Below are 12,284 nucleotides of genomic sequence, written 5' to 3'. Positions count from 1 at the left end.
CTCAAGTGATCTGCCTGCCTCAAACTTCCAGAGTACTGGGATTACAGGCTTCAGCCACCATGCCCAGCCAAAAATCTTAAGATGTTTACAACATCCAAGATTTATTTTTTGCTCATGCTATATGTATTCATTGCAGGTTGGCTATGGCCCTGTCCATGTCATCTCACACCAGGACCCAGATGGCAGAGCTGGAGCAGTGACAGGTGTCATGAGAGGAGAAAGAGTCATGGAGAACCACACACTGGCCTTTGAAGCTATTTCCTGGAACTGATATATGTTGCTTCTGCTCACATTTGATTGGCCACAAAAGGTCACATAGCCAAATCTGATGCCAAGGAGTGAGATAATGTAATCTTCCCACATTTTTGCACTTTCTATTGTTCTTTCTTTCTTCCTGATGCTCCAAGATTTCTTCTTTATCATCTCCTGTTTGTCTCAAGAGTTTCTTTTAGGCTAGGTGTGGTGGCTTACACCTGCAGTCCCAGCACTTTGGGAGGCTGAGACAGGAGGATCACCTGAGGCCAGGAGTTTGAGAGTAGCCTGGGCAGCATGGTGAGATCCTGTTTCTACACGCACACACACGCACATACACACACACATGAAAGAAAGAAAGAAGGAAAGAAAGAAAGGAAAAGAAAAGAAAAGACAGAATTTCTTTTATCCATTCTTTTAGGGTAGGTCTGCTGATGACAAATTCTTTTCATTTTCCTTCTTCTAAGAATGTCTTGATTTCCCCTTCATTCATGAAGGGTATTTTTGATGGCTACAGGATACTGGGCTGACAGTTATTTCCCTTCAGCACTTGAAAAACATGTCATTTCCTTTTGGTTTTCAAAGTTTCTGAAGAGCAATCTCTTGTCATTTGGATTGTTTTTCCCCTACAAATACTGTGTCATTTCTGATTGGTTTCAAGATTTTTTAGTTTCCAGAAGTTTAATTATGATGTGCCTTTACATGGATTTCTTTGGGTTTATTCTGTTTGGGATTTGCTTAGCATCTTGAATCTATAAGTTTATGTCTTTTCCCCCTAAATTTAGGAAAAGTTTTAGCCATTATTCCTTTCAATTCTTTTCCACTTCCATCCTGTTTCTTCTCTCCTTCTGGGACCCCAATAACATGAATGCTAGATCTTCTGTTACAGTCACATAGTTATATTCATTTTGGTCTGAGGTTATGTTCATTTTTTTTCCTGTCTATTTTTCTCTCTGTTGTTCAGATTGGATGAATTCTGTTGTTCTATCTTCAAGTTTAATGAGTCTTTTCTCTGTCCTCTCCATTCTGCTGTTGTGCCCATTCAGTGAATTTTAAATTTTTATTATGGCGTTTTTCAGTTCTAAAATTTCCATTTGGTTCTTCTTTATATCTTCTATTTCTTTTCTGAGACTTCTCCCTTTTTTATTGTTTCAATCATATTTACAATGACTTGTTGAAACATTTTTATGATGGCTGCTTCCTTGTCAGATAATTCCAAATCTGTGTTATCTTGATATTGACATCTGTTGATTGTCTTTTCTTATTCTGGTTGAGATTTTCCTGGTTCTTGGTATGGCAAGTGATTTTCAATTGCATCCTGGACATTTGGATATTATGTTATGAGACTCTGGATCCTATTTATTAATTTATTTTGAGACAAGGTCTCGCTCTGTCACCCAGGCTGGAGGAGTGCAGTAGTGCAATCTTGGCTCACTGAAATCTCTGCCTCCTAGCTCAGGTGATCCTTCCGCCTCAGCCCCCCAAGTGGCTGGGACTACAGGCATGTGCCACCACACCTGGTTAATTTTTGTATTTTTTGTAGAGACAGGGTTTTACCATGTTGCCCAGGCTGTTCTCAAACTCTTGAGCCCAAGTGATCCACCTACCTTGGCCTCCTAGAGTGTTGGGATTACAGGTGTGAGCCACTGCACCCAGCCTCTGGATCCTATTTAAATCTTCTATTTTATCAAGCCTCCTTGATACCACACTAACAGAAGGGTGTGTGTGTGTGTGTGTGTGTGTGTGTGTGTGTTAGGGGGTGTTGTCTGGTTCCTGCTGAGTGAGAGGTGAAGGCTTAGGTTCCTCACTTGGCTTCCATTGGTGGGGGTAGGAAACCTCAGTCCTGCTGGGTGCAGGTGAGCTTTTGGGCTCCTCTCTAGGCCTCTGCTGATATCATCCTGGCTAGGAGGGGGAGGGGTACCACTAGCCGTGTGGTTGCTACAAATACCTGGGGGTAAGGTGGAGGGACAGAGGCTTTATCACCACTGGATGATGGTACACGTTCCAGCTTTCCTCTTGACTTTCTCTACTCAGAAGGAGTGAGAGGAACACCTCACTACCACTGAGGGTGGAGAGGAAATCCAGGACCCCATGTTGCCTCCACTGACACTGTGGGGTGTGCTTTTCACCATTAGTGTGAATAAATGTCTGGGCTTTTGAGATATCTTTTCAGATTTTTTTCCATGTCTGATGACTTATGGCTCCAACTGGATCCTCCAACTGCTCCTGTGGCCCCACCCAGAAGTGACTCAGCACGTATGAGGACCATTTCCCACACCCCTATGATTGCAACCAATCAGCAGCAAGCACCCATTGCCTAACTACTCCCCTTCTTCCCCCAAACTATCCTTGAAAAACCCTAGTCTCAGAGTGTTTTCTAAGAGGCTGATTTGAGTACTAATAAGACTCCAGTCTTCTCTTTAGCCAGCTCTACATGTGAAAAACTCTTTCTCTACTGCAATTCCCCTGCCTTTATAAATTGGCTCTATCTGGGCAGTAGGCAAGAAGAACCCATTGGACAGTTACAGTCCCAACAGTTCTAAGTTCCCGTTCTCCCAACAGTAATCTGCTTATTAACACATGCTTTATTGGCTCTTCTCCCTTCCCTGTCTCACTCTTCCCAGCCCTTCACTTGGTGCCCCTCCCAAATAAGCTACTCATATCCAAGTACTTGTCCCAGGATGTGCTTTTGGAGAAACCTAAAATAAAACAATAATTTTTGTGGTTATTCATACCTATTAATGGACATTTAACTACTTTCCTTTCCTTTTCTTATTTATTTATTTATTTATGTATTTATTTACTCATTTTTGAGACACAGTCTCACTCGGTGGTCCAGCCTGGAGTGCAGTGGTGTGGCTCACTGCAACCTCCATCTCCTGGGCTCAAACGATCCTCCCACCTCAGACTCCTGAGTAGCTGGGATCACAGATGTGCACCACCATACCTGGCTAATTTTTGTATTTTTTTGTAGAGACAGGGCTTCACCATGTTGCCCAGGCTGTTCTCAAACTCCTGGCCTCAAGTGATTTGCCTCCCTTGGCCTCCCAAAATGCTAGGATTGTCAGAGGTGTGTGAACCACAGCAATTCCATCTTAAATAAGAGCTGGGTAAAATGAGGCTGAAACCTGCTGGGCTGCATTCCCAGATGGTTAAGGCATTCTAAGTCACAGGATGAGATAGGAGGCCAGCACAAAATATAGGTCATAAAGACCTTGCTGATAAAACAGTTTGCAGTAAAGGAGCCAGCCAAAACTCACCAAAACCAAAATGGTGATGAGAGTGACCTCTGGTTGTCCTCACTGCTACACTCCCATCAGCGCCATGACAGTTTACAAATGCCATGGCAATGTCAGCAAGTTACCCTTATATGGTCTAAAAAGGGGGGCTGGGTGTCCTGGCTCACGTCTGTAATCCCAGCACTTTGGGAGGCCGAGGTGGGCAAATCACTTGAGGTCAGGAGTTTGAGACCAGCCTGGCCAACATGGTGAAACCTCGTCTCTATTAAAAAAAAATACAAAAATTAGCCAGGCCTGGTGGTGCGCACCTGTAATTCCAGCTACTCAGGGGGCTGAGGCAGGAGAATCGCTTGAACCCGGGAGGCGGAGGTGGCAGTAAGCCGAGATCTCACCACTGCACTCCAGCCTGGGCAGCAAGAGTGAAACTCCATCTCAGAAATAAATAAATAAAATAAAAAATAAAAAGGGGAGGCATGAATAATCCAGCCCTTGTTTAGCATATCATCAAGAAATAACCACAAAAATGGGCAACCAGCAGCCCTTGGGGCTGCTCTGTCTATGGAGCAGCCGTTCTTTTAATCCTTTACTTTCTTTATAAACTTGCTTTTACTTTGCACTGAGGACTCACCCAGAATTCTTTCTTGTGCGAAATCCAACAACTCTCTCTTGGGGTCTGGATTGAGACTCCTTTCCTGTAACAGGATTACAGCCGTGAGCCACCTCACCTGGCCAACTCTTTTTTTTTTTTTTTTTTTTTTTTTTGAGACGGAGTCTTGCTCTGTCGCCCAGGCTGAAGTGCAGTGGTGCGATCTCGGCTCACTGCAAGCTCTGCCTCCCAGGTTCACGCCATCCTCCCGCCTCAGCCTCCCAAGTAGCTGGGACTACAGGCGCCCGCCACCACACCTGGCTCATTTTTTTGTATTTTTAGTAGAGACGAGGTTTCACCGTGTTAGCCAGGATGGTCTTGATCTCCTGGCCTCGTGATCCGCCCACCCCAGCCTCCCAAAGTGCTGGGATTACAGGTGTGAGCCAGGGCATCCGGCCTCACCTGGCCAATTCTTGATTCTATCCTGTAAACTGTCCTTGGAGTTTTCCCCAGGTCACTGCCCTCTGACTTCTTCACTTTGTGAATTAGTCCTTCACATCTTCCTCTCTCAGTAGCCCAGAAGCCCCAGGTTCTAACTTCCTTGTGACACAGGAGTTAAGAAGAAATTACTTAGGTAGACAGTGAGGTTACCGAAGTCCTTGATAAGGTTTCCCTTTTAATGGAAAGCAGGCCCAAATCATTTTTCCTTCTAACAAAGAGCAGCCTGTAAAATCGGGCTGCACACATAGATGCCGGCAGTTGTGCCAATCGTGTTCAAAATGGCGGCCCCATCATCCCTTCTCTGCCAGCCACAGGTGCAGTAAGGAGCAAGAAAATGAAACCGGCCAAGGAGAGAGTTCATTTGCATAATAAGCTTAGGGTGGGGCGGCCCGCCTTCCCAGCTATGTAAACAAACACCTGATCAAACCAATCTGTGAGTCCTAAGTAAATCAGATGCCGCCTCTCCAAGCTAGACTATAAATCCGGCTCATCTGCCTCCAGCTGCCCTTTTTCTCTCCGAAGTCCCCTCTCTCACTAGAGAGAGAGCTGTTTTCCTTTCTCTTTCTTTTGCCTATTAAACCTTCCCTCTTAAACTCCTCGCGTGTGTCTGTGTCCTACATTTTCCTGGCATGGGATGGCAAACCCCGGATATTTACCCCAGACAACTGGCTGCTTCACTTGCACTGGATCTTGACGGTGGGGGAGATTTTTGACTTTTAACAGGGACTCCATCATTGCAAGTTTTCCTTGGAGACTCTTGATGGCCCAGGTTTAGTTTATACCTACTGTGAGAGCAAGAACTTGAGTAATGTATGGATGGACCCTTTTGGAAGGAAAACAATTTTCATGGACTTAAATTATTTTTATAATTTAAATGTGTGGAAACACAACTAACTATGAATTCCTTATGCTTCAGTAGTTAAGCAGTTATAAAACCAAAGCAAAGTAGCCATAGGTACAAATAAAAGTATAAAGACAAGTTTAACATTAATGTAATAAATAGTGTTTTTCTGAAATGAAGTTGCTGTTGGCAACAGACCAGGTACTGCCTGATGGCTGTTCTTCCGCACTTGGCACAATATTCCACTGTGTGCCTGGCGATGACTCAATTCTTCCCCTTCTCGTGTCTATTCAAATTACTAAGAAATCTTTGTTAGAACTTGTCTCCTGGCCTTCACCTGATACAAAGGCGACCAAGACAATTAAAGCTATAAATAGGTAAATGCAAATGCAGGTACTCACAAGCAGGGCCAGGATCAGTTACAAATGACCCAAAACATGCTTATAACACTTTTCAAGTGCTACTAAGGAAAGTTAGACATGGAACTTAATAGTTTTCACAGGTATTCATGGGTCCTCAGGAGTCCAGAGACCTCAGTTTGAGAACACTATCCTAGCACTGACCTTGACTTCCAGTGTGACCTTGAGGTAAGCATTTACCATTTTTGGATCTCTGTACGTTTTTTGTACACAAACAAGAATAATTTGGGCCACCAGTGTTCTTGGGAGATAAAAGAAGTTAGAGGAGTTAATGACAATGTTCCAAGATGAACTCAAGGACTAGAGAGAAAGGATAAGAATGTATTATAGACCTCTAGAGTTGGAAAAACAATGGTGGCTGAGATCCTCTAGCCTAGCTTTGGCTCTGGAGTCAAAATGACAGATTTGGGCCAAGCATTGTGGCACACCCCTGTAATCTCATTACACTGGGAGGCTGTGGCAGAAGGATCGCTTGAGGCCAGGAGTTTGAGACTAGCCTGCGTAACATGGTGAGACCCTATCTCTACCAATCTCTACAAACAAACAAACAAATGGCTGGGCGTGGTGGCTCATGCCTGTAATCCCAGCACTTTGGGAGGCAGAGGCAGGCGGATCACGAGGTCAGGAGTTCAAGATCAGCCTGGCCAACATGGTGAAATCCTGTCTCTACTAAAAATACAAAAATTAGCTGGGTGTGGTGGCGGGCACGTATAATCCCAGCTACTCTCAAGGCTGAGGCAGGAGAATCGTTTGAACCCGGGAGGCGGAGGTTGCAGTGAGCCGAGATCATGCCATTGCACTCCAGCCTGGGCAACAGGGCGAGACTCTGTCTCAAAAAAATAAAAATAAAAAATAACAGGACATGATGGTGCCTGACCCCAGCTATTTGGGAGGCTGAGGTGGGAGGATGGCTTGAGAGGTTGCATTGAGTTATAATTGTACCCCTGCACTCCAGCCTGGGTGACAGAGTGAGAGCTTGTCTCTATAAAACAAATAAACAACTGAGATCTGAATTCTAGATCTGCCATTTACTGTGTGTGTATGGAGGATGGGGATGGAGTGCAAGTTTTCTCTCAGTTTCTATCCTAAGTGGGCATGTTTCAAAATGCCACATCACAGAACTGCTGTGTGGGCCAAATGAGATGGCTCTGGAAAGCGCTGAGAGCAGAGCCTGGCACACAGCAAGGCTCAGGGATCCTAAGAGGCTGCTGAGAATTCCACAGGCTTTTTAGCAAAGGGCAATAGAAAAGAGAAATTGAATATTCTAACATTCTGCCTATAAATGACAAACATCTCCTATATGTGCAAATTAGGTCACTGTACCCTAAATAGCCCCGCAGCTGCCCTGGGCTTCCAGTCAGCCTTTCTGACCTCTCTCTTGGGTCTGCTGCTTTGGGGTTCTTACCGCCATTCCCTGCCCAAGCCTGAATCTCTTTCCCGGCCGCTTTCACTTTCCTTCCATTTTCCAGTAATTGGGGTTGGTCACCTGTGCAGCAAGCGCCCCCAAGTGGCCTTCCTGTTCACTGCCCGGACCATAAGGCCTAAAGAATATTCCGATAAGTTTACCAAGGCGGGGCTTCCGCAGAGGCAGGACTCAGCAGGCTTAGCGGTCGGTCCAGGGTCGGTCCAGTCTGGAGGCCCAGGGAGCCATTCTACACCCCCGTTTCCATTTTGGAAGACTGAAATGGAGGAGTCCAGGGGAAGTTCTGGGTAGGAAGCAGCCACTTGCCATTAAGTGAAAATTAAATTGCCACTGCAATTCAAGGTAAATCATAGTTACTGTTACCTCGAACTCTGGGGCTCAAGCCATCCTCCTGCCTCAGCTTCTGGGTAGCTGAGATTACAAGGTTTTCTTTTTATGAGAGCCCTGCCCCACTCATGTCAGAAGGCCCTGAGGAGGCAAACACAGGACGGTTGAAAATGCTAGTAAAACACCTAGCATGTGCACTGCTGTCCTGGCTGGAGGCTTAGGGGGAGCACCATGGGACGTGCACAGGATAAAGTGGGATTAACTCCTCCCTCCCCTCAGCCATTACTCTGAACTCTGCATCCCACATGCTGCTGCCAAAAACCACGTTTAAAAGAACACAAATCTAAACATGTCATTTCCCAGCTCAAAACCCCAAGATTCTTTCTCCTCACCTTCAGAATAAGCCAAACTACTCAATGATAGGTTCCAAATCTGCCTTTCTGGTTTCACTCATGGGACGAACCCTTCTTCCAGGCGAGGCTGCATTTGGACATAGCCATATTCACGCCTCCCTGCCTTGGCTCCTCTGCTTCTCTGGCCAGGAATGGCCTTGCCTCATCTCTGCAAATCTTAGCATGACTTAAGGCCCAGTTCAAGCTCCAGCTCCTCCCTGAGGTCTTCCTGAGTCTTGTCTCCTGTCTCACTCCGGAGGACCTGGCCTCCTCCTTCCCTGGGTTCCCACGACCCTTTCCAGCTCTGCCTGTAGCACGGTGTTCTGTCTTCTGTGACTACATACATATATACGCCTAACACTCTCTAGATTGTAAAGGCCTGGAAGATGGGGAGTGGGTTCCATTACTGAATGCATCTTTCATAGCTCTCGCTGTCAGAGCCCTGCCCTATGCAAACTCTTTTTTTTTTTTTTTTTTTTTTTTTTGAGAGGGACTTTCACTCTTGTCTCCCAGGCTGGAGTGCAATGGCACTTTCTCGGCTCACTGCAACCTCCACCTCTCGGGTTCAAGCGATTCTTCTGCCTCAGCTTCCCAAGTAGCTGGGATTACAGGTACCCGCCACCATGCCTGCCTGATTTTTTTGTATTTTTAGTAGAGACAGGGTTTCACCACGTTGGTCAGGCTGGTCTTGAACTCCTGACCTCAGGTGATCTGCCTGACTCGGCCTCCCAAAGTGCTGGGATGATAGTCATGAGCCACTGCACCTGGTGCCCTATGCAAACTCTTATTTTATTATTATTATTTTTTGAGACAGAGTCTCCCTCTGTCACCCAGGCTGGAGTGCAGTGGTGTGATCTCGGCTCACTGCAACCTCCACCTCTCAGGTGCAAGCGATTCTCCTGCTTCAGCCTCCCAAGTAGCTGGGGTTACAGACGCGCACCACCATACCCAGCTAATTTTTTTCTATTTTTAGTAGAGATGGGGTTTCACCACGTTGGCCAGGCTGATCTCGAACTCCTGACCTCAGGTGATCCACCTACCTCGGCCTCTCAAAGCAAACTCTTAATAACAACTGTTGTGGAATGACTTGGGAGGTGGCACTCAGAGATCCCATGTGACACATGAGAAGTCCACAGAGAGAGATTATGTTAGTGGAGTTTGGATGGTCGCTTTTATCAGTGGGCCTGTACCTTACAGATGCTATCTCATGATCTTCTAAACAGACTCTGGGCCAGTGACCATTATCTCCCTCTTATTACTGATGTAGACTCAGCCAAGAGAAGCCAGATGGTGAGTCGGAACCTTAACCCTCCCTCTCAGATGCACAGCCCTGCTTTCTCCCCTCCCATTTGATACTCTGCTTCCTCTTGCATGCTGTGAGAGGCGGCCTCGTTACTCCTCTTCCCTCCTCCAGTCCCTCCAAGCCTAATTCATCACCTTTGGATTTGGGATCATAGTTTCCAAATCAAGGATTGTCTGAACATTGTCTGACAATGCCTTTTTTTTTTTTTTTTTTTTTTTTAGGCAGGGTCTTGCTCTGTTGCCCAGGCTGGAGTGCAGTGGTGCAATCATGGCACATTGCAGCCTTGACCTCCCGGGCTCAGGTGATCCTCCCACCCAGCCTCCTGGTGCGCATCACCACACCCAGCTAATTTTGGTATTTTCTGTAGAGATGGGGTTGTGCCATGTTGTCTAAGCTGGTCTCGAACTTCTTGGCTCAAGCGATCCTCCCTCCTTGGCCTCCCAAAGTGCTGGGATTATAGGCGTGAGCCACCGCAACTGGCGCCATTGCCATTAGTATTTAAGAGGTGATGGTTTAGGCTTTGAAATTGGGGTTGTTTGTGAAAACTGAGAGTGCCTTTTGTTCTCAGATATTTCCTATGGCCATTGGTGTAATTGGAGGGAAGCTCTCGCCATATATAATATTTTCGAGGCAGCCAACTAAGAAACTGGGATTCTGGTTCTCTCCAGGGTGCAAAATCCTGGGAGAAGGAAGTGAATTCTCAGGGGCCCAGAAGGAGTCTCTAAAGGACCTCTGCCAGTCAATTCTAATCTCTCGTCTCCCACACAAATCAGCCCCTGCTTCTGCCTCTTTCTCCGTCTCTCCTAGATTCTCCCCCTCTGGAGGGCCTGAGCTCCTGGCCACCACCCCCAATGCTGCTTTCTGCTTCCTCTGCCTCCCTTCATCTCCTTTTGTCTGGGGTTTCTTTGTCTGGGGTATCCTTTTGGTTCTGTTTCACAGTTCTCAGCCTCCCCTCCCTTTCTCCACAGCCATGCTGCTCAGTCCCTCTCTGCGGGGGCCTAGAGGCTCGGTGAGGGGAACGGGACTTGGTTGCCATGGTCACATCGAAGCCAGCCGCAGCTGGCCCGGGCAGCTGCTCCTCCTGGGCCCGGGGCCCTGGACGCTCGGACAAAGCCAGGCAGCGTTGGCAGCCCCAGACCCGACCCCAAAGGCCTGAGACTGGGGTGACTGGGACCTAAGAGACTCCTGAGCTGGAGGTGAGAGGGGGGGAAGCCAGAGATGAACTGGGAGGGCAGGAGTGGGCACTGGAGCTGGGCCCTCCCCTTGTGGGCAGGGACCAGGCGGTCCCCAGCTGGAGGCTGGAGGTGTGTTGGGAGGAGGGGAGCGGCCCAGAGCTTGGCAGGGAGGAGAGGAAAGACAGGGAATAGAGTTGGGTGCCATGGTGTGGCAAATGGGCTGAGGGGCTACGGTGTCCCCGATGGGGGACTGTTGTCCAGAAACAGGTTTGATTCTTTGGGCCTCGTGTCCCCGTCTGTCCCGCAGGTGCCTCTTCCTTTCTCAGCCTTTTATACTTCTTATCTCCCCGTGTCCCTTAGCTTCACACTCTGCGTCCCAGTCTCCCTCCTCTTTCCCTCCACTCTCTGTTTCACTCCAGCCCCTTCTTCCCTTGCCCTTGCTTCTTGTCCCCTTGGTCTGTCTGCCCAGCTCTCAGGCCTCCTCAGTTCCCTGCCTTCCTCTCTTAGGAGTTTGTTTCCAACACTGTTTCCTTCCCGCGTCCACTTCAGTTCCTTTATCCAGTTCAGCCCTTTTCTTCCCAAACTTCAGTCTCCTCCTCTGAGCCCCTGGGGCTCCCCACCTTTTGCTGTGTGGGCCCTGTCTTCATCCTCCTTTTCCTCTCTCACACCTGTCTCCTCGGCCTTGACCTCAGTCCATCTCCTGTCTCTCTGGGAATTCCCTCACCATTGTCCCCATCTGACCATCAGCCTCCTCTCCCTCTTCTGGTCCCTCGCCCCTTTCTTCCCCAACCATAGCTGACCTGTTTCATCTCTCTCCCAGAGCTACATCATCTCAATCTCCTCCTTCGCTCCCTGGCCTCAGTTTCCAGTTTGTATTCAGTGGCATCAGGTCTGACTCAAACCCAAAGCCTTGTACACTCCTTCACCCTGCCCCCCACCCGTCGCTTCTTACTCTCCCCAGCTGCTGACCCAGCCTGCTCCTCCAGAGGCAGCTGCAGCTCCTGGAAGGGGACCGCAGCTAGTGTATGTGTAGGGGCCCATCTGGTCCGTCCTCTCGCTCGCTGGTCGTGCTGGGCTTCCCTCCTGTGGCCAGGTGGTCTGCAGCTCTGAAGCTGCCTTCTCCCCTCTCCTACGTGCCTCGCCTCACATTTTTTTCAGCTGTTTCCCATTCTCTCCTTCCTGGGCAGCAGGCTGCCAGTGGCTTGAAGGGGAGGGAAGCCCAGGATGGGAGGGGATGGTAGAGGGTCATTTGGGGGTTCTGGGGGACACAGGGGGCCTCTGGGGTTCGGAGTGATGCAGGATTTGTGGAATGGGCTCTGGGGACCACGGATGGGTAATCAGGCCCTCTTGGCCTTTGGTGCTGCTCTCTGGGCCCCAGGATGGCTGGGATTTCCCTCTCAGGCCCCTGGGAATCTCGGCTCCAAGTCCCGCATTCCAGCTGGCTCCAGCTCCCTTTCCGTTGTCACTTGACTCCACTGGGCCCCAGCCTTGCATCCCTCCCACTCCTCCAGCCTGGAGCTGGGGCGAGGGGGCATCACCACTAGGAATTTCTCCTGAGGCAGTGAGAAGAGGGGACAATGGTTTCAGGACTCTCTAGCTCCTTCTGCTCTCCCCAGTGGACCCCTCTGTCTGGCACTGCCATACCACTTAGCTGGGGTCAGCGTGGGCCTGGGGTGTGGAATGTCCCACCGGGGTATGACGGGCTGTAGCTTGCCTGGCAGGCCTGTTGGGGCTTTCCCAGAGCACAGCTCCTGGAAGGAGGGGCTGCGGGCTGCCAGGTGAGGTGACTTGGGAAGACTTGGCCCCACCCCCAGGCTGGCCCCACC

The sequence above is a fragment of the Symphalangus syndactylus genome, chromosome 23, assembly GCF_028878055.3.
Source record: "Symphalangus syndactylus isolate Jambi chromosome 23, NHGRI_mSymSyn1-v2.1_pri, whole genome shotgun sequence".
In the NCBI taxonomy this organism is placed as follows: Eukaryota; Metazoa; Chordata; class Mammalia; order Primates; family Hylobatidae; genus Symphalangus; species Symphalangus syndactylus.
The sequence above is the reverse complement of the archived record's forward strand: the minus strand, read 5'-3'. Positions refer to the sequence as shown.